At 49.9% G+C, this 19,163-nt stretch overlaps 1 protein-coding gene across 1 annotated transcript in view; it reads left to right on the forward strand.

Moving 5' to 3' along the window:
* The first annotated feature begins 2,510 nt into the window (after positions 1-2,510).
* LOC144113072 (uncharacterized) overlaps positions 2,511-19,163 on the forward strand; it is a 128,757-nt gene continuing 112,104 nt past the window's right edge. Inside the window, exon 1 of the mRNA XM_077645975.1 lies at positions 2,511-2,871. The gene's annotated coding sequence lies outside the window, so the exon portion shown is untranslated. The remainder of the gene's footprint in view (positions 2,872-19,163) is intronic.

The raw sequence follows: 19,163 nt of genomic DNA on the forward strand, positions 1-19,163 counted from the left end.
AAGTTCATTTGCTGCAAGAATTTAAATTCTTGAATTGTTTGAGCAGCTGCAACAGCGTACGACGACTGACCACTTTTGTGACCTGTTCGCTCCGAAAGTACTCGCTATAAACGCTGAAAATGGTACAAGGACGAAACTAAAACTGTGCACTTCATATCATATTGTGTTTTACTCCGCAGAGCGCCCATCGCTTACGCGCCACATACCAATTAGCTCTTGCTGAATACATTGAATGAGTGAGCACTCGATATGGTAAATGAGCACTAAACGCTCCTTGAGGCAAGACACGTTCAGTAGTGACCTGTGTCAAAAAGTATTCTCTAAGTGGCTTAGAATGAGGTTTTGCCAGCTAATATATTAGCTAGGTGTTTGTAGCCCACCTTTCACACCTGTATATTCGGTACACTGCATATGCGTGCTGTATCTCCGTACTGTATCTGTATACTCTATCTCCATACTGTATCTGCATACTGTGAAGTGTGTCCGTATGCTGCATCTGTATACTGTGTATGCATCTGTAAATTCTTATGGCATATATCATATATGATTTCCAACTAGCGTCTTACCCTGGCTGTCGCATACGGTCCGTTTTTCCTGTTGAAATGACGAAAAGATATTATGACGAAGTGGTGACTGCAGTCCGGTGAGCAAAAAATAAGAAGGGGATAAAAGTAAAGACTGTTTGATTAGAACGCGTTGCTGGGGCTAATTAGTCATGGTTTTTCCGAAAGCGCAACATAAAACGAACGCGAAAAAATTCGACAGGACGACGCGCTGTAAGAATGTTTGAGAATAGCTTGCATTTCCTTTTATCGCGATCACGACTGAAAATATAAATAAAGGTGCTCAATTGCTAGGGCTTCGGGTACAAGGACAGCACTGAGCCATATGGAGTGTAAACAAAAACAGAAGAGACAGCAGCAATAGTTCACCTTAGTGGATATCACCTCACAGCCCAAAACGCTTGTTACATTTTTCACCGAAACAGGCATGTAGGTGCTCCACAGATGTGTAGTTCTCAAGTTCAGCGCTTGGAACAGAGTTCCTTGCTAATTCTCTCCGAAACCCGCCTGATTAGGTACGGGCTGGTCGGCCCTGTAGCTCCTTTATCAGTCTTTGAATGCCCCCGGTATCGCTACAAGGTTTACTTAGTTAAATTAACGAAGGGGGTTGAGCAACCTGACAGGACTTCTCGGTTGCAAACACCTACCTTGTCTTCAAAGGAACTACGGATCATTTGTGCATTATTGCGCCCCGATCTCGGCGCTGTGTCGCGTATATTTGAGGCCAGCTCAGCTTGGTCCAGCGCTGAAGCGTCTCCAGTTGTACTAGATACACAAAGCACAAACCAGGGCTCACTATAAGGGGCGTTTTAGTTTGTTTGCAGTGAAAGAGAAATCGATAGCCGATTCCCATTGAGGGTTCCTGTCCGCACTGAGGTTGTAGCGCCCTCGACTAAGGAAAGGGCAGCAGCACAACAATGACCGCACCCTTTTTTGTTGTTTTCGCTTGGCAGTTACCCCTCTACGTCGCGCAACTCTCAAATACACGCAGTATTTCTTTTGTAGCTTAACAATAAAATGAAGAAAAAATGCAACTTTTCTCGGTGGCAAAAGAACAAAGCTGTCGCCACTGTTTCCAACAACACCGCCGGAGACCTCCTTCGTGCTGCTGGCGATTCAGAGAAATTGTGCCTGGGAAAAAGGCAGTTTTTCCGAAGTGCCACCTTGGCGGGCGCAAACTGTGCAACGAGAGAGCGCAGTCGGAAACGTGTTTCTTTGTCACAAACGACATTCACCGCACGTTCCTTCCGTGACCAAGGACATCGAGAGCAAAGTAGAGAATTTCAAGAAGGTTCACTTGCGAAACTGCGCGCCGTTGTTAAGCGCAGCCGCAGACACGCTAATGCCGAATCCCCCTCAGCGCCGACATCTCGAGCAGTTCATGGCATGTAATATTCGTGAGCAGTTCTTTGAGAGTGCTGCTTTCTTTTAGCTTCGAAAGCATTCCACGAGCGTGCTTCGACATCATAACGACTCTGCGTGTTGCAAACAAAGCCTGCATGACCGCGAGCGAGCCCCGTGCTCGGGCACAGGATCGATGCTATCTCCAATTTCTTCGAAAATCGTTATGCACCGCTTTCGGCCAAGAGCCGCTGGGACGCCGCGACGGTAAATTCCGGCGCGGGTCGTTCCGCCCCGCCGGACGACCGCGGTGCCGGCCCCGCGGCCCGAAGCGGCCCGATCAATCCGCGCCAGCGCCCCCGGACTCTCGCCCCGAGAGTTGGGCACCGCGGCTCCCTAGAGCTGGGGAAGCGGCGTCGCTCAATCTAGGGCACAAGTGAACCTTTGGGGCCACGTGACACACTTCCGCCAATGACAGGTCGCTTTTCCTTCCCCGTTCGCTGCCTCCGCTTCCCCGCGTGCGCTCGGGGCGCTCGCGGTTCTCTCTCTTCCTCCCCCCTCTTCCTTCCCCCCACCGCACTCTTGGACTGTTGTTCTTGCGGCCGTGCAGTTAGGCCCTGCTGCCATTGCGCAAAAAAATCCGGGAAGATTAGAACGCGCTGCCTTAGTTCGCCACCCCGACTGCTGCCAACCAGTTGGAATCCTAACGGTCCACACCGCTGCCACTGCGTGGGTATCTAGGTTATCGCTCGAAAGAGAGCAAACGAGGGAGGGAAAAGAGCGCCGGGCGTCAGCAGCGACTGCGAGAGCCGGCGAGACTTGAAGGCTACAGGGCGTCCCGCCGCAGCGCGCCGGTGCACGAGTCGCCACCCTCCGACCGACCGCCGTCTGCACGCGCCAGGCCCCGGCTGCTGACAACAGGCTTCACCGTCGAGCGGCGAGGAAGCCCAGAGAAGCCCGCCTACAGGTAACCGAGCCGCCGTGCATGCCTCTGCGAACGGGTGCCCGCAGACAGCTAGCGAAAGCAGCAGCGTGCAACGTTCAAAAGGCGCGCGGAGCCATCTGTGAGGAATTTGCTGCAATACAGTGTGTTGCAAGAAATTTGGTAGATGCAGCGAGACGAAAATCGCTGCGCTGCAGTACACATTTGATCGCTGAAGATATTCAACCGCGTAGAGCTGCAGCACTTGATGCGGGCTCTTAACTCCGCAGCATTTAGTAAAAACCTTTCTTGAACGCCCTGCGAGCGTTTTACACGATGCCCAATAGCGGTCCCACTGAAACCAAGAGATCCCATTGAAACGCCGAATGGCCGGGTGCTCGTCGGCCGGCCATCGGGCGAGCAGCCTCTGGGAGCGCGGTGCGTGCGTCGAAGTTACAACTCCCAAAACGGAGCACGAGCATCGCGGCGGGGCGCACTTAGCGGCGCCGGAACGGGTGAAGCCGGTTCCCGCATCGGCCTGGCGCTGGTCCAAGGCCCAGCCTCTTCCGCTGCCGGCGAGCGAGAGAGCGCCGGCGTGGCCCCGCGCTTGAACTTGGCGGCCGATTTGAACGGACGCGGAAGCGACCTTAGCCGCCAAGTCCCCTGCGGGCGAGGCCGGACGCGACTACGGGGCCCCTTCGCAACCGCGGAGCTAATACGAGGCACACGGTCGTCTCCACGCTCGAGTGCGAAGGAGCAAGGCTTCGGAAGAAAACACTGCGTCCCGCAAATCGAAACGGGCGCGGCCGGACCAAGCAGGGCCCGCTGTACAGAGAACTTTTCGTGCTTCTTATCCGAACGAGTATTAGCTACCACGCGATATTCTGTCGGAAAGTCGACGGCATTCCCATAACTCAATTTGGGGCTGCATTTTGTATCCGGATTCCGCATCTGTTCATGTTCCTGTTACCCGCCGCGGTGGCTCAGTGGTTACGCTCGGCGACTGATCCGGAGTTCCCGGGTTCGAACCCGACCGCGGCGGCTGCGTTTTTATGGAGGCAAAACGCTAAGGCGCCCGTGTGCTGTGCGATGTCAGTGCATGTTAAGGATCCCCAGGTGGTCGAAATTATTCCGGAGCCCTCCACTACGGCATCTCTTTCTTCCTTTTTTCTCTCTGTCCCTCCTTTATCCCTTCGCTTACGGCGCGGTTCAGGTCTCCGCCGATATATGAGGCAGGTACTGCGCCATTTCCTTTCCCCCAAAACCAATCATTGTTATTAATGTTCCCGCGTAACCATGCACATGGCACATAGTACGCCACTCACTGTGGCGTACTAAATCTAAATCTAAGTCTAAATCTAGTCCCCCTGAGGACGTTGTGAGCAACTCAAACTTTTTATTAAATCAGTCCGGCCAGTTAACTTCTGTTGTGGCAGCAGTGCAGTGAAAGCAAGCCAAGCGTTAACGAAATTATTGAGAGTGTCAGCCGGTTCATGTATTACGGACGTTTCTTTTTCAACTTAATATTCCTCTTTTAGGCGTTTCTTACGACGACTGCGGCAGGCTTTCTGCAGTTTATCCAGCCTTGCTGAAGGCTGTGTAAAGACAAAAATTGCAGTGAAAACATTCATTCCTAGCTTCTTGCTGATGTCGCTGTTGTTACTACTTTTTCTTTTCCTCGAACACTGCGCCGAGAAAAGATAGCCAGGCATCGGGGATAACAGCGACAGTAAACTATTTAAGCTCTATGTCGCAGTTCGCTCAAGATTGGAGTGTAAGCATTTCTCACCTTAGCCACCCGGAAGGTGCGTGAATTGAGGGGTTCGCGCACGACCGTATGATCATCTGAATGAGAGCCAAGGAAACGTCGAATATCCCGGGCACAGCTATGGGTGTACTAGGCTCCAAACAACCCTGGCAGAAGAGCACTAACGCTTGTTTTGCTCGTCTGGCTCTAGGGCGCGGAGAAACCTGCTGAAACAGCTGGTTCGCGCTCGGGACTTCCTCTCCATATAGCTACGTCTGCGCATACTTTATTTTCGCACACTTCAGGACTTCCCAGAACGATCTAGCAGAGGCCGCAGTTGGGATAACAAAACGAACAATTCCGTGAAATAAATTACAAAACAGAATTGTCGGTATGTAGCCGAGAGGTATAAATTTCAAGAGACGTCGAGTTTGACGAGGAGAGCTTTTGTTCGTTGTCGGTACTAATAAATGGGAAAGACGCCACGAGAATTGTGTTTGCAAACAATTCAGCTGCGGCACATATTCTTTGCTACACAGTATGGAGTTATAGCGCTCCGTGAAAAAGAGAGGGAGAGAAAGAAAAAAAATACACACGTCCATGCATCGTTAACGCCCGTATATTATTTTGCTGCACTCTTCTGTAGGAATTTAAAAGGTACTGGAAATATTTTGTCCAAACGAAACAACACAGCGTCCTGAGCTTGGCCTATAATTAGGAGGCGCCATATGTACCTTTCAAAAGACGGCTCTGTATCACTGAGACAACGTATGTACGTACAAACTCGGAATGTTCCGCCATACAAGAACAGAACGGCAGTCGCAGAAGCATGCCAGCTAAATAAATTCGACTGATTGCTCGCTTGGAAATAAATCTCATCAAGCTGATTGCGCCAGGGCCCGCGTTTTGTTCTGTGTGATGAAAGCACCGTGCGACTATCCACACGACGCCCATTGTTGATGAAGCCTTTGTGGCTGAAATAGGCACTCAGCTGTGGCGCCTGCATTGCCATGCGTCTCGTGCTACATTCTTTCGTTAAAATTTAAGCAGCGCTAACTTTTAGGACGAATACACAGAAGACATGACAGGACGGGCGCTGACTCCAACTATGTTTATTGAACACGTTTTTTCGTGGAACATATAAGACAAAACGAACCGTGAGCGCATGCGCATCTGCGACAGACCACAAAAAGAGAAGGCCAAGATGACAACGATGACAGCTAAGGTAGATTAATGAGGGCGGCACGCATTTCGTCCCATATTTTTAAGCAATCTGAATTCGCTGGCATGCAGGGAGACAGAAGTGGTGCTGACACACGTGTCGCCTTTTGCCTTGATGAAAAATGCTTCGGATAATTCCCGAGCTAATCTATCTTTGCTCCTGGTTAGAATTTTGATTTTGTCAAGCCGTGGCTCACAGTTCTCATCGTTTTGGTCCTTGCAAGAAAGGCAATGAGCGGGTAGATTCAGGCATGAGTCTGATGCGTTTCCCAAACTTCGTTCATGTTCCCTGGCACGGTCGTTAACACAACGCCCTGTCTGGCCAACGTACACTTTGCCACAAGAAAGGGGGATCTCATAGACCACACCCGTGGCACACCGGACAAAGGGCTTGGCGTGTTTTGTTCCACAGCCGGATGTTGCAGGGCCACTGCTGCTGACCTTAGGGCACATCTTAGCCAGTTTACAAGGCGCAGAGAACACCATCGGGACGCCGTACTTGTTGCCCACCCTTTTTAGGTTATGGGACACCTTGTGGATGTAAGGCATAACCACTGGTTTGGCATTCCCGGGTCTTTCTTTTCTACGTGTCTTTTTCTGCCTTCCCTTGAATTTCTGTAGGAGTGCTTCGGTCACAGCTGTCAACACGTGATCAGGGAACCCTGCTTTTCGCAGTCTTTCTACCTCGCCCCGAAAGCTCTCTTGCATCATGTGAGGGCACGACTTAGCAAGTGCGGATTCTAGAGAAAGGGTCGCAATAGCCCTCTTAACAGTTTTTGACTGGGCCGAATCAAAAGGCAAAAAATCTTTCTTGGCTCTAGGGCGGTAGCACCAGCATACACACTTTTCTCCGAGCATGATGTTCAAGTCCAAAAACTGGAGGCGGTTAAGTACAGGTAACTCGTAGGTAAAAGAGAGCCCTTTTCCATGTTGTACAAATTGTTCTAAAATATTCATCGCAATTTCCTCATACCGGCCTTGGTCACTTTTCTTTAAAATTACTAAAAAATCGTCTACGTATCTAAAAATCTTCAGGACATTGCCTTCGTCAGTTAGTGAAGCCAAAGCGTTGTCGAATGATGCAAGAAAAATGTTACACAAAACTGGAGCGACACATGATCCGATGCAAATGCCCTGGCGCTGTAGATAGCGCCGGTTGTCAAACTCGATAAAAGTAGCGTTGATATAAAATTCTAAAAGTGACATGAAGTTATCTACACTTAAGCCGGCTGTATTCTGGAATGCGATAGTACCGTTTGCTTCAATGCACTGTCTGACAGCAATAAACAGGTCGTTATGTGGTATAGAATAAAAAAGATCTTCAACATCTATGGAAAAGGCATATCCAATCTGCTCTCCTTTCAACACACTGGCAACTTCCAATGAATTCTTGGTGGCAAAGGGATCAGAAAGAACCAGATTATTTAAGTGCTTAAGCATGAACCTACTAATATGTTGCTGCCAGGTACCTCTCTCGCTAACAATCGTCCGGAAGGGTGCATCGGGTTTGTGAGTTTTCACCGCAAAGAACACGGTCAAGGTGTTTACTCGAGAGTCCACAATGGCTCACTAACTGACGAAGGCAATGTCCTGAAGATTTTTAGATACGTAGACGATTTTTTAGTAATTTTAAAGAAAAGTGACCAAGGCCGGTATGAGGAAATTGCGATGAATATTTTAGAACAATTTGTACAACATGGAAAAGGGCTCTCTTTTACCTACGAGTTACCTGTACTTAACCGCCTCCAGTTTTTGGACTTGAACATCATGCTCGGAGAAAAGTGTGTATGCTGGTGCTACCGCCCTAGAGCCAAGAAAGATTTTTTGCCTTTTGATTCGGCCCAGTCAAAAACTGTTAAGAGGGCTATTGCGACCCTTTCTCTAGAATCCGCACTTGCTAAGTCGTGCCCTCACATGATGCAAGAGAGCTTTCGGGGCGAGGTAGAAAGACTGCGAAAAGCAGGGTTCCCTGATCACGTGTTGACAGCTGTGACCGAAGCACTCCTACAGAAATTCAAGGGAAGGCAGAAAAAGACACGTAGAAAAGAAAGACCCGGGAATGCCAAACCAGTGGTTATGCCTTACATCCACAAGGTGTCCCATAACCTAAAAAGGGTGGGCAACAAGTACGGCGTCCCGATGGTGTTCTCTGCGCCTTGTAAACTGGCTAAGATGTGCCCTAAGGTCAGCAGCAGTGGCCCTGCAACATCCGGCTGTGGAACAAAACACGCCAAGCCCTTTGTCCGGTGTGCCACGGGTGTGGTCTATGAGATCCCCCTTTCTTGTGGCAAAGTGTACGTTGGCCAGACAGGGCGTTGTGTTAACGACCGTGCCAGGGAACATGAACGAAGTTTGGGAAACGCATCAGACTCATGCCTGAATCTACCCGCTCATTGCCTTTCTTGCAAGGACCAAAACGATGAGAACTGTGAGCCACGGCTTGACAAAATCAAAATTCTAACCAGGAGCAAAGATAGATTAGCTCGGGAATTATCCGAAGCATTTTTCATCAAGGCAAAAGGCGACACGTGTGTCAGCACCACTTCTGTCTCCCTGCATGCCAGCGAATTCAGATTGCTTAAAAATATGGGACGAAATGCGTGCCGCCCTCATTAATCTACCTTAGCTGTCATCGTTGTCATCTTGGCCTTCTCTTTTTGTGGTCTGTCGCAGATGCGCATGCGCTCACGGTTCGTTTTGTCTTATATGTTCCACGAAAAAACGTGTTCAATAAACATAGTTGGAGTCAGCGCCCGTCCTGTCATGTCTTCTGTGTATTCGTCCTAAAAGTTAGCGCTGCTTAAATTTTAACGAAAGAATATGCATAACCAACTAGCCCCGCAACGTGTTTTACTACGTGCTACATTCGCTACGCCCGGCGCGCCGATGCCGCGTGGCGTCACAAACGCTGCGAAATTAGGCAACTTCAGAGTACGCCACAATGCGATGAGCTGAGAGCATGCAGTTTCGAAAGCGGGCAAGGGCTCGGTACGGGATGCAGCAGCGTGCGACTCGGTACTGGTCCCGCACAGACAAAAAAAAAAGTAAAAAGTCTGCCTCAGTTCTAGACTTAAGCTCTCAAGAGAGCACTGACGTTACGTTGGAACGCACGTCGTGGCTTCTCATTGTGTTGGTTCCTCAAAAATGGACTCGATTTTGGCGTCTAGAACCTGGAGATGCTTCACTTCTAAAGCCTGCTTGAAAGTTAACCCTTTGTGTTTCTCGATGTCACTAATCCTTCCGTATTCCTTAGTTTCTCTTTCAACAAGCATGAGATCGATAACTTCAAATGCTGAGTGTTCTTGTCGCCACAACTCAGTCTGAGTGTAACGTTCCCTTGTTTTCCTCGCTGAATAAGGGAATCAATCATTTAGTGGCTTGTAAGTGAAATTTAGCCTTATCGTGCTTATTATTGCCTAGATCCTCCTGGACAAGCTTTGACATTTACGAGCAACGATGGATTGCAAGCACTCTCTCGAGACCACTGCACGGAATATGACACTGAGGGTCTCATGCGCTAATGCACGTTACACTAAACCTTAGCGCTTTCTTCGTGTGGTTATCTCAGGCAGTCGGGTCGCTGGAGCATAAGTTTGTTTTCATTACCTCCCTTAACAACAAAGTAAACAGTTGGAATACACATTCAACTTCTACCGCTCGCCTCTTGGTGCTCACACCACACAGACTATCTCGTGATTTGTCTTGTTTAGCGTGATACTAAGCTGCACGGTTTATCAGGCTCTTCATAGAGAGAAAGAGAGAGAGGGTTGCGGAAACTAAAAAAAAAGTTATCATTCGACGTCGTCTGTCGAGTTTCCGCTAAGGTCTGTCTACACCGTTACTTCCCGCCTCAACGCATCGCCCAAGTTGGAAGAACTTGTTCTTTGTCGTAACCGGAAATTCCTCGTTTCAGGCCTTCCTTTGTTTGTTTGTTTTTGTCTTGTTCTGTTTTGTTAAGTACTAGACGTGTTCTTAACGATGGGACTTCTCCGTTCAGATGCGATGGTGTACGGCGAAAGAACACCAAGTAGCAAAAGACGGCAAATTAAGGTTGTAACCAAGCGAGACAGAAGCATCGATAGGAACCAGACTCACTCGTTCTACTGCGGAACGACCTTTTCCACTGGCACATGACGCACCAGTGGCTGCCGCGCCGGCTTCTGGTTGTTCTGCGTGCAAAGCTGGTGCCCTTGACCTTTCCGAAGCGCATCGAGCCGGCTACAGCCAGTACTTGCTTCATGCTCTTGACATACGGGCCCCAAAGGCGGCCCTAAACCGCAGTGTAGCTGGTTGCTTCTGCCTAAGTAGGAAGTCTTCCGTACTTCGAGAAACTCTGCGCCTGAGGATTTTAGCTGTAGACTGCGCCCATGCGGAAAACTAAAGCCTTCACAAGCCGCCTGTTCATCTGCTTTTGCGCAGTCTACAAAGCTCCTGGTCGTGTGCAGCGCCAAACAGCTCTCTATAATAGTTGTCTACGAAACAACAACATCACAACGGAAATCCGTCGTCTTTTAATACAAAACTCCAGGCCAGCGTGCACTGGCCTGGAGTTTACAGCACCGAACAGCAATCATGATACTCGCGCGTGAGTGACAGACCTATAAAGAAACTTTTAGTCTTTGTACCTGGGTTGCGCCATCGCTCGGTAGACTTCTTTTTCTGCGCTTTCGTTTCCGTGGTTCATCCTCGTCCTGTTTTCTTCTCACCTTTGTGGTTTCTCCCGCTTTTACACCTAGGTTGCACTTTTATACGGTATTTCTATGTCTGCGGTCGTATTAATGGCTTATATTTTCGTAATACCCCTCTTCAGTAATCTACAGGTGAAATACTGGCACGGAAAGCAAGCCAAATGAATAAATCCAAGAGCTTGTCTCCATTTTTTCGTCTTCAATGCGCCTCACGCGTCGCGGCGAACGTCACCGCGGTTAAACACCTGTTGGGGTCCCCATATACCAGCCGTGTCCTCAGTAGTAATGGCATTAAACCACTTCGTAACGCGGCGGTGCCGCATTCTTCGGTGTGCAGCCCGAGATGGGGGCGAGAACGCGCACTCCCGTACGCCGAGCGCCGGCATTCTTCCGACAAAGCGGGGGCTGCCGGCAGTATGCGTAGGGGCGCCCGCGATCCGTGCCTCCTGCCATTGGGAGTCAGCGGACCCTGCAGCCCTGCGCTCAGGCGGAACGCTTACAGTGGGCCGAGGGAGGTCTGGCATCAAGTGCGCAGTTGATCGCGCCGACAAGCGCCGCCGCACGGTGGACGCAAATGAGCCACCGCGGCGCCGCACTGCTCTGCGGGTGTCCTCGGACCACGTGACACGTTTCCGTACACTTACAAGGAGCACCCCTGGGTGCTTGCATCGCAGCAAGCATCCAGTCGCTCGTCAAGGTCTTCCGGGTATTCATCACTGTCGTCGTATTACTGTTATCATTATCTTTTAGCGCTTCTTGATCAGGAGGTTAGGCACGACGTATGAGGCTTTTTTGTGGGGGGCACGAGAGCAGGAAAGTACAATTTCTGTGTTGTCAGAAGCTGGGGATGGAGTCTTACTCCCTCTCCATATCCTCACTGTGGTCCTCTTTTTTTTCTATCAAATCTGTGACGGCGCGATTGAAAGTAAGTATGCAGTTCACATGTATGCTTGCTTTCAATCGCACTTTCAGGAATTACACTGCGGGCATGGAATCGTTTACAACCAGCGAATAGCGCCCGTGTCGCACAGGCGCTTTCAGTCGACAGTCTATCGAACTGAACTGAGTTGTGTCGCTGCTTACGGCCAGTTCGATTGTCTCTCAGCAGACACTTCTGGCGTCACCGCCATTACCGATGGTTTTGTGCATACATAAACAAGCAAGCTGCTACTATAACCAAAATGAATGAAAACCGGAACGTTGTTCTTTCTTCGAATGTAATTATCATTGCTTCTGGCATCTGCTCCTCTTCTTTGGACGCGCTGCAACGTTGCCCGAGTGAACTCGTGCGGGCGTGCACTGCTTTTGCAAATGGGCCACGTTTTGTTTTGCTAAATGAGCTACTTTCTCCAGTTCAATAATTTGAGCGCGCTGTTGCAGTTGTAATTTTACGGCGCGTAGCTGTGAGCGCACGGCGTTCGGGAGTGCACGCTGCCGCTGCTGCTGCGACGCGAGGGCCCTAGAAATCTCCATAGACTTCGGCGCTGCCCCGTCGACTAGGCAGGCTGACGGCCGTTGGAGCCACCCGTGTAGCAGGGCTCAGTTGGGTGTTGAATCGACCGACTACACATTCAAGGGCCTTCTGAATGCCGGTGTGATGCAGACATATAAATAACTTTCCTTACGGGGGAAAAAGAAACAAAGATAACACATTTTCATTCTCTCACGCGAGAACAAAGAAACACCGAGCTGACGGCCTTTTATATCCGCAGCAGACGAACGAGGCGCTAAGTAGACGGCGTTCGGCGCGTTTGGACTCATCGGGATGCCATTACTTCACCCCTCTGCGAAATCTCTTTGGCCCCACCCCGGGCCATTCCGTCAGGCGATTACGTGCTCGAGTGCAAGAAAGACGCCATTGACAAAGAGCGCCTCTGTGCGGTGGTGTATGGGCGTCAGTCCCGCAGCAGGCAGGGATTTCGTCAGCAGCGCAACTACGCTGCGCGCGTTTAAAGATGGATTAGTGAGGCGCACGAGGAACGTTGGTTTTACTGCTTGCGATTTCCGACGGCAGAAGGAACGCATGGGTGTGTGTTCACAGTATATTTGTATAACGTAACAGCGAGGAGCTTAAAACTACGAAAACGCACGCGCGAGTGAGTCATGAGGTTCCCTGCGTCATAAAATGACGAAAACACCCGCACTTGAGGCTGTGTCACCGCCGTGATGTGTCACAACTTCATGCTTGCAAGCGCAAGGAGTGATGGGATTGCATAGCAGAAGTTAAAGCTGCATGTTCGTTGGAGGATTTACTAGCAAGCAAACACAAAAAAAGTTGCTCAGTAATCATCACCAGCATCAGACTCCATTGATATCGCACATCAACAATCAGTGTACAGTCTTTGTCAAAAGTATACCGCCCAAGTGGTCTGCTTCTGAGCACTGCAGTTTGGCTCCTCTTGCATACTCAGGGACCCTAATCTTACGAAGGCGGGAGGAAATTTAAGTCCTCAACCATCCCAGGCTTAGAACTGTCACATGTGCTCAATAGCCCGGCTACAGCGCTTGGAAGCAAACAGACCCCTTGGGCCGTATATTTTTGACGAAGACTGTACCTTTTACTTGTCGTATACTGTGACGAGAATTTGTATTCAGACAGCGTGTGGCGTATTGCTTGAAGTATGGAGGGCACGAAATTACCTATTATGGGCCATTGGAACATCGATATGAAGCGGGGGGGGGGCGAGTGTTATACACTCCAGCGCCTAAATTGAAGCCCCGCAAGCCGCCCAGCAGCGCCGTGATGACGATTGTGCCTGCCTTCTTGGCTAGGGCTTGGAAAACGCACGAGACAATGGCCGCTATTGTGCTTGGAACTGGAAATTTGTAACAGTATGTGGGCACCTCTACGCGGCGGCATGGTACACTGTGGCGTCATTTACGGGCCCGAATTCAAGCGCAGTTTCGACGATGGGCATGCGCACTTGCATGCCACCTTTCTGCTCTCTCTTTCGCCGGACCGGCGTGCATTACTAAACAACATGGCAGCTTACGCAAGATATCGGGCCTGAGCGAGGCAGCTTACAGCATTGGGACATCGTTGGCACCTGAACGCATCACCAACCATATGTTTACGTTGGGCGGTGGAATGAAGTGAAGAGCAGCCGCGAATTATTTTGTTAAATTTGGAAATTCGTATAATCGAGGAAGGAATTTTGTCGCCCTTCGAAATCTAAAATCTCAACGTAGCTGCGCTAAAAATCTACCGCGACATCCTATTTACCGATAACCCGCGCTTGCGCGTATGACTAGTCTGCGAAAGTGGGCCGAATCACTTGTACGTGAAAGTGTCATTAGGCAAAACGACTTCAATGCCAAGGTGGGAAGCTTCGCCGACTGCCGACTGCGCAGCTTGCAGTGCCTTTAAATCTAAACCAGGCCCGAGACTTGGGCGCCTAGATGTTACTGCTGTCACGCTGCCAACAAGCTGCGAGACAGCGCGGGCGAAATGAGCCAGAAATCACCTCTTTTCTTACGAATTTTTTCCCGGAAAAACTTCGTTAAATTGGGTTTAGAGGACGTTTGTTTCGTTATTTCGGGTTATTGAGAACGTTTAACCCTACGGGTGCTTGCCGGGGAATCTGTTCGTTAGATCGGAAACTTCGTAAAATTGGGTTTCGTTACATAGAGTTTTGACTGTAGAGTTTTGAGTTTGGGCTCATTGTATTCGCGACTCGATTTTACAAACTAAGCCTGGCTGCTGACCCCATACTTTACGAATCCTTTCCAAGCAAACCGAAAAGGGAGTAAAACAAAATCACAGCATGGTTACCAGTTTTGTACTGCGTACGATCCAACATTAGCTGGCTTGTGATCGCGAAGGAATGGAGACGTGTGAGGGTTTCTATATTGAAGTGGCTGCTCTAACCGCTAGTCATTAGAGTGTACACCCCGCATTCAGGAGGTGCTGGCCTCGTATGTTGGAGGTGCATTTTCGCTAGTGGGTGCCCGAAGGTTCAGTTTTACCCGCGGATGCACGGCGGTGGACTTGCGGACGCCGATGCTATAACGGCGCAAAACTTGGGAAATAACTGCTGTAATAATTAGGCCACCGCAGCAGGTGCCTAGGAGTGAGGGCATCCGCCCCGTACGAGGGACGTGCTGGGTGGGAGGTGAACTCTTACCGGTGGGTGCCCGGCAGTGGACAGCGCCACCATCGCCCACTTTGCTGAGCTAAATGTTTGAAGAAATGAAGAGACATCTGTGCACGTTATGCACGGTCAGTGACATCACGCTCACACCGGCGGACTTTGGTCTGACGAGGCTATATACCATCGCTACCGAGGTCCTGTGAACAGCTTCTGTAACTTGAACCGGTCCTTGCCCAGGCCGGCTGTTGAGGCAAGTCATCTTGCCGAAACGTTGGCCGGCGGACCGAGGCTCCCATCCCAGCCATTGTTTGTTTTGTTCTGTGCTGAACCGGCCCTGTCAGACAAACTTTGGCGATTACGTAGGTGATGATGGCACCACGAACATTGGCGGAACGGGTACTTTTGACGACGGGAACGCTTCTGAAGCTTGTTGTCGGCGAGGAAAATGTGCCTAAAGATGATGATGTGAATCTCCTCCATACCGTGTGCCGACAAATAGCGAGTTTGCCTATGCCGACGACCTGTCGCCACGATTGCCACGGAGGAAGCTGTAATTGCTCTGGCAAACTGCGAGGGCTCCGTAGCATATCTGCTTGCGATCGCGCACAAGATAGCTAAGATGAAGAAAATATCAGTGTGTTCGCAATGAAATGAATTCGTTATTTCCTCGGGGCATTTTTTTTCTTGTGTTTGTCTGTGTGTGTGCCTCAATTTTACGGAAGTTTTGGCAATCACCATCGAATGAGTAAGGCCGTATTTCAACTGTGTGTACGACTCAGCACGCACCCAGGCGCACGCAAGCGCTCTGACTGACGCTACGTGCAACACGTCCGCGGAGTCTTCTTAAAGGTTTCAGCGATAAACAGCAAGCGATGTCGCATTCCACCGCGTCGCTTTATGCTAGCGGAAAGGAACCATAAGCGACAGCGACTCGGAGACGATTCTTCGTCGTCCACATTCGAAGCAAGGAGGGAGAGGAAGACGGGAGAGACAAAATAAAGCACGCACGTGGAGCAATTCCACTGACATTGAGCCCCGCTTTCTTATGGGTAAAAAAAAAATCTTGTCTTCTGGTTTTCTCGCGTCTCCGTGTAGGAGCATTAATCGTTGGACGGCCGCCAGCGTTTCTTCCGGGGAAACCATCCCGAGGAAGAGAGAGAGAGGGGGGGGGGGGGGGGGGGGGGCACTCGGAGTCGCCGCGAAACCGCTATGCAAAACGTTTTTCGAATGTGCGACACACCTGTTGCATCGCAGTGACGTCGTCACTGGAAGGCGACGCTTGTGGCATCACGTTCGGAGCTGGGGAAGAAAACAAACTACGTGACGGGAGTGTCGTAAGCACGTGTTCCGCGCTGTGCGAATCGGGCTCTCGAGACAGCGTCGATTATCTAGGAAGGCATTATATTGAAACCGGCGGCAGATTCCCTTTTTTTTTTAACTCCATCGCTCGTAGGCACGCTGCTTACAGCGTGTCATGATCCGTCGTTGGCTGTCTTCGACGAGCGCAATTTGACCATTAAATCAGCAAGCTTCGATGATTCGGTGGGGTCTGGATCGACGAGAACGAACGCCATGAATCCAGCAAACTTTGAGACCGATGGTCCAGACTCGGAGGTCGGCGACGCCAGCTCCTCGGCTTCCTCGCAAACTAAGACATTCATGCGCTTGCAATTAATTTATTATCCACTAACGGTTCAAGTGCACTGAGCTGACGAATTAGTTGGGAATTAACGCCAAAGATACGCACTTCCTGGCGGCCAGGGTGGGGTCCAGGATAGGCCCTGCGCCCATGCTCGCAAACACGCGAGAACTGGTTGATATCGAATTTTGCGATTGGTGTCCCCTCCGTGGCAGCACTGCGCAAGTGTGGCGAACTGGGCTTGTTGATGAAGGTTCATACTTAAAACAGCGCGAAAGACGGGACAAAAGAAGACCAGACAAGCGCTGACTGACAACTGGCCAGTTGTCAGTCAGCGCTTGTCTGGTCTTCTTCTGTCCCGTCTTTCGCGCTGTTTTAAGTATGAGGCAACACTGCCTGCAGAGCATGCGCTGTTCACGGGCTTACGTGGCGTGAAACTTCCACACGCGCACAGTAATGACGCTTCCGCAGAGTAGTCACAGCTGCTCTTGCACAGATGAAGCCTTGGTCTCTGCTCGTTGGCGTACCTCTCGTGGATTAAAAAAAAAGTGTTCGGGCGAAAAATAAATGTTCAAATATGCCAGCAGCCCACATTTACCGTTGCAGCCGATTTGGCCTCTATTAAAATGTCTTAATGGATTCGGAAATTCTGCTAGCCTTGCCAGTTCACCCGAGCTTGTTGTTTTGGTTTGCTTACGTATTGTTACCGGCCTTAGTTTTCGGGCTTTCTAGATGTTCAATAACGTTTGTTCTTTTCGTTATAAATATCTTTGTCCGTGTCCTCCTTGCAAGCAGGATGTTCCCTTGACGACATCGTGCGCTCTTCTCTATTCTTCTTACGCGCACTTGTCTGATCATTTTTACATTAGAGAAACTTCAGGACGCTGCCGCAATGAAAGGATACTAATAGCGAGAAGGGCCATTTCCGCGCATTTGTGTTTCTGCGCCGAAGTTGATAACTTCGTTCACACAGCCATGAGCGTTTGAAGGTGACCTGAAGGTTCGTGATCGGCGCACGCAAGGACCGGTCTTCCGTGCGCTTGGGCTCGCTAACCTCTGCTAAAAAATAAAAAATAAAAAAGAAGACAGAAGAAGAAACAATCGAGGAGATATTTTTATACGCAACCGCTCTATTTAGACCGCGATGGCAGCAGTGGCAATTAGGACGGGAGCATTAGGCGCAACACGGGAAAGGGCGCGCACATCCAGCGTCCCGGCCCTCATCGATCGAAGCCTACTTAACGCTCCGATGGGCACACGCCCGTTTCGACAGCCGCCGGGTGGAGCGACGCCCGAAGACACCTCGTTCATATTTGAAGCCCCGCACAATGTCCAGCGGTCCGCACGCCGGAGAGAGGGGCTTCCATATCGTGGGGCTTCTACTTGAAGGGCTGAAACGAGCGACCTCGCCCGGTGTCACAACAAAGCCGAATCGAAATTGCAGGTCCGTGACACTTGTCCACAGCGTCCCATCAAAGCACGGCTTTTGTGTGCCACTACCCTTCCGTGACGGCCGACTCGTCGACGCCGCGGTTTCCCTAAAAGCTCCCTAGGCTAACGTGTGAGGTACAGACTCTCCCTAAAGAGATGTCTAGAGCTGGGCGCCCGCGCATATTTGCATATTTGTAACTTCGAACGTGCAGGAGAACATGTGCAAACGTTGTGAGGAAGAGCTTGCTGACTGCAGTTTCGAAAGCAAAGACGCAACGTTTCTGTGCGCTTTAGCGCTTTACGTACTGGGTGCAAAAATGTTTCTTATACATTTCAAACTCCGTTTTTTGCTTTCGCGTGAATGATTTCGTTAGCAAGCGCACGCTCTCCTTTGCAGTTGTGCCAAATCATGTGGAACGTTGTACAGTAGAAACATTCTTACTATTTGTAACGCAACTTCTGTCGACGATGGCGCATTTACAAGTGTTTGCAGGTAGTCTGTGTTGCTTTAAGTCACCCCCGAATTCCTGCCATATTTCTGTTCGCTCCCTCTGTGTGCCATAACGGTGTGTCACGGAGGAGGCGACTGGTCTTGCTGAGTCATTTGTACTTTCATGTATTTTGGATTGGCGTCGACTGATAGAAGTCAGTCGCTTTCGTAACTAGCCAGGCTTGCATGCAGCTTCACTCGTGGCAAACGACCTTTGTGCTTGTTTCCTTTTTTTTACTGTACTGTTCGGTCAATAAACAAGAACAAAATTGCTCGTACTGCATATTGGTGTAAAATGGCATAATTCAGTCTTTACTGTAACGGGTGTAAGCTCGTGCGGTCGCTGCTTATTGGTCGAATGAGTTATAGTGGGTCGCTGCTTATTGGTCGAATGAGTTATAATGGGCTGTCAGTGGTAATTCCTCTTCGAAATTTTACTCACGCATGTGATTATTGCTCTGAGGTAATATTAAGTGCCTTTTTCGTGTTGCCCGTCCAGGGTATTGGCAATTGTTTTGGGATTGGTTTTCTATCTGACTCTTTTTCTCGCCAAAAATTGGCTCATACCATGTGGCGGAAGGCGTCATTCAAGGGGTCCTGAGCGAGATAAGAGGGCCAATGAAAGGAAATGGCACGCCCGCCTGCGCTGTAGGACCCACAGTGCTATGTACGAACTCGAACAGATAACAGCACTTAGCAGCAAGATACTAGGCGCCATGCAGTAGTCATACACTATTTAAATTGCTACATACGAACAGTACGTAACCCTCTGCTTAGTTAGGGAATAAGTTGTGATTAAGCTTCTTTTTTCAAATGTTATCAAGAGCAGTTCTAAAGATAAATATTCCCCTGCAGACATGCCCCTAAACATTCGACCACCCCCTCTACGAGCTAGCTCTTCGTGAATCTGATATCAACTAGGGAGCAGTGGCAATTGCTGATTATTCGTTTGTGCTTTAATCTTGAAGATTTCCGGCTGCTGGCGGTGCTTGTGCAAAGATACGAAGCAGTGGAGGGACGCGAAGTGCAG

The sequence above is a fragment of the Amblyomma americanum genome, chromosome 1, assembly GCF_052857255.1.
Source record: "Amblyomma americanum isolate KBUSLIRL-KWMA chromosome 1, ASM5285725v1, whole genome shotgun sequence".
In the NCBI taxonomy this organism is placed as follows: Eukaryota; Metazoa; Arthropoda; class Arachnida; order Ixodida; family Ixodidae; genus Amblyomma; species Amblyomma americanum.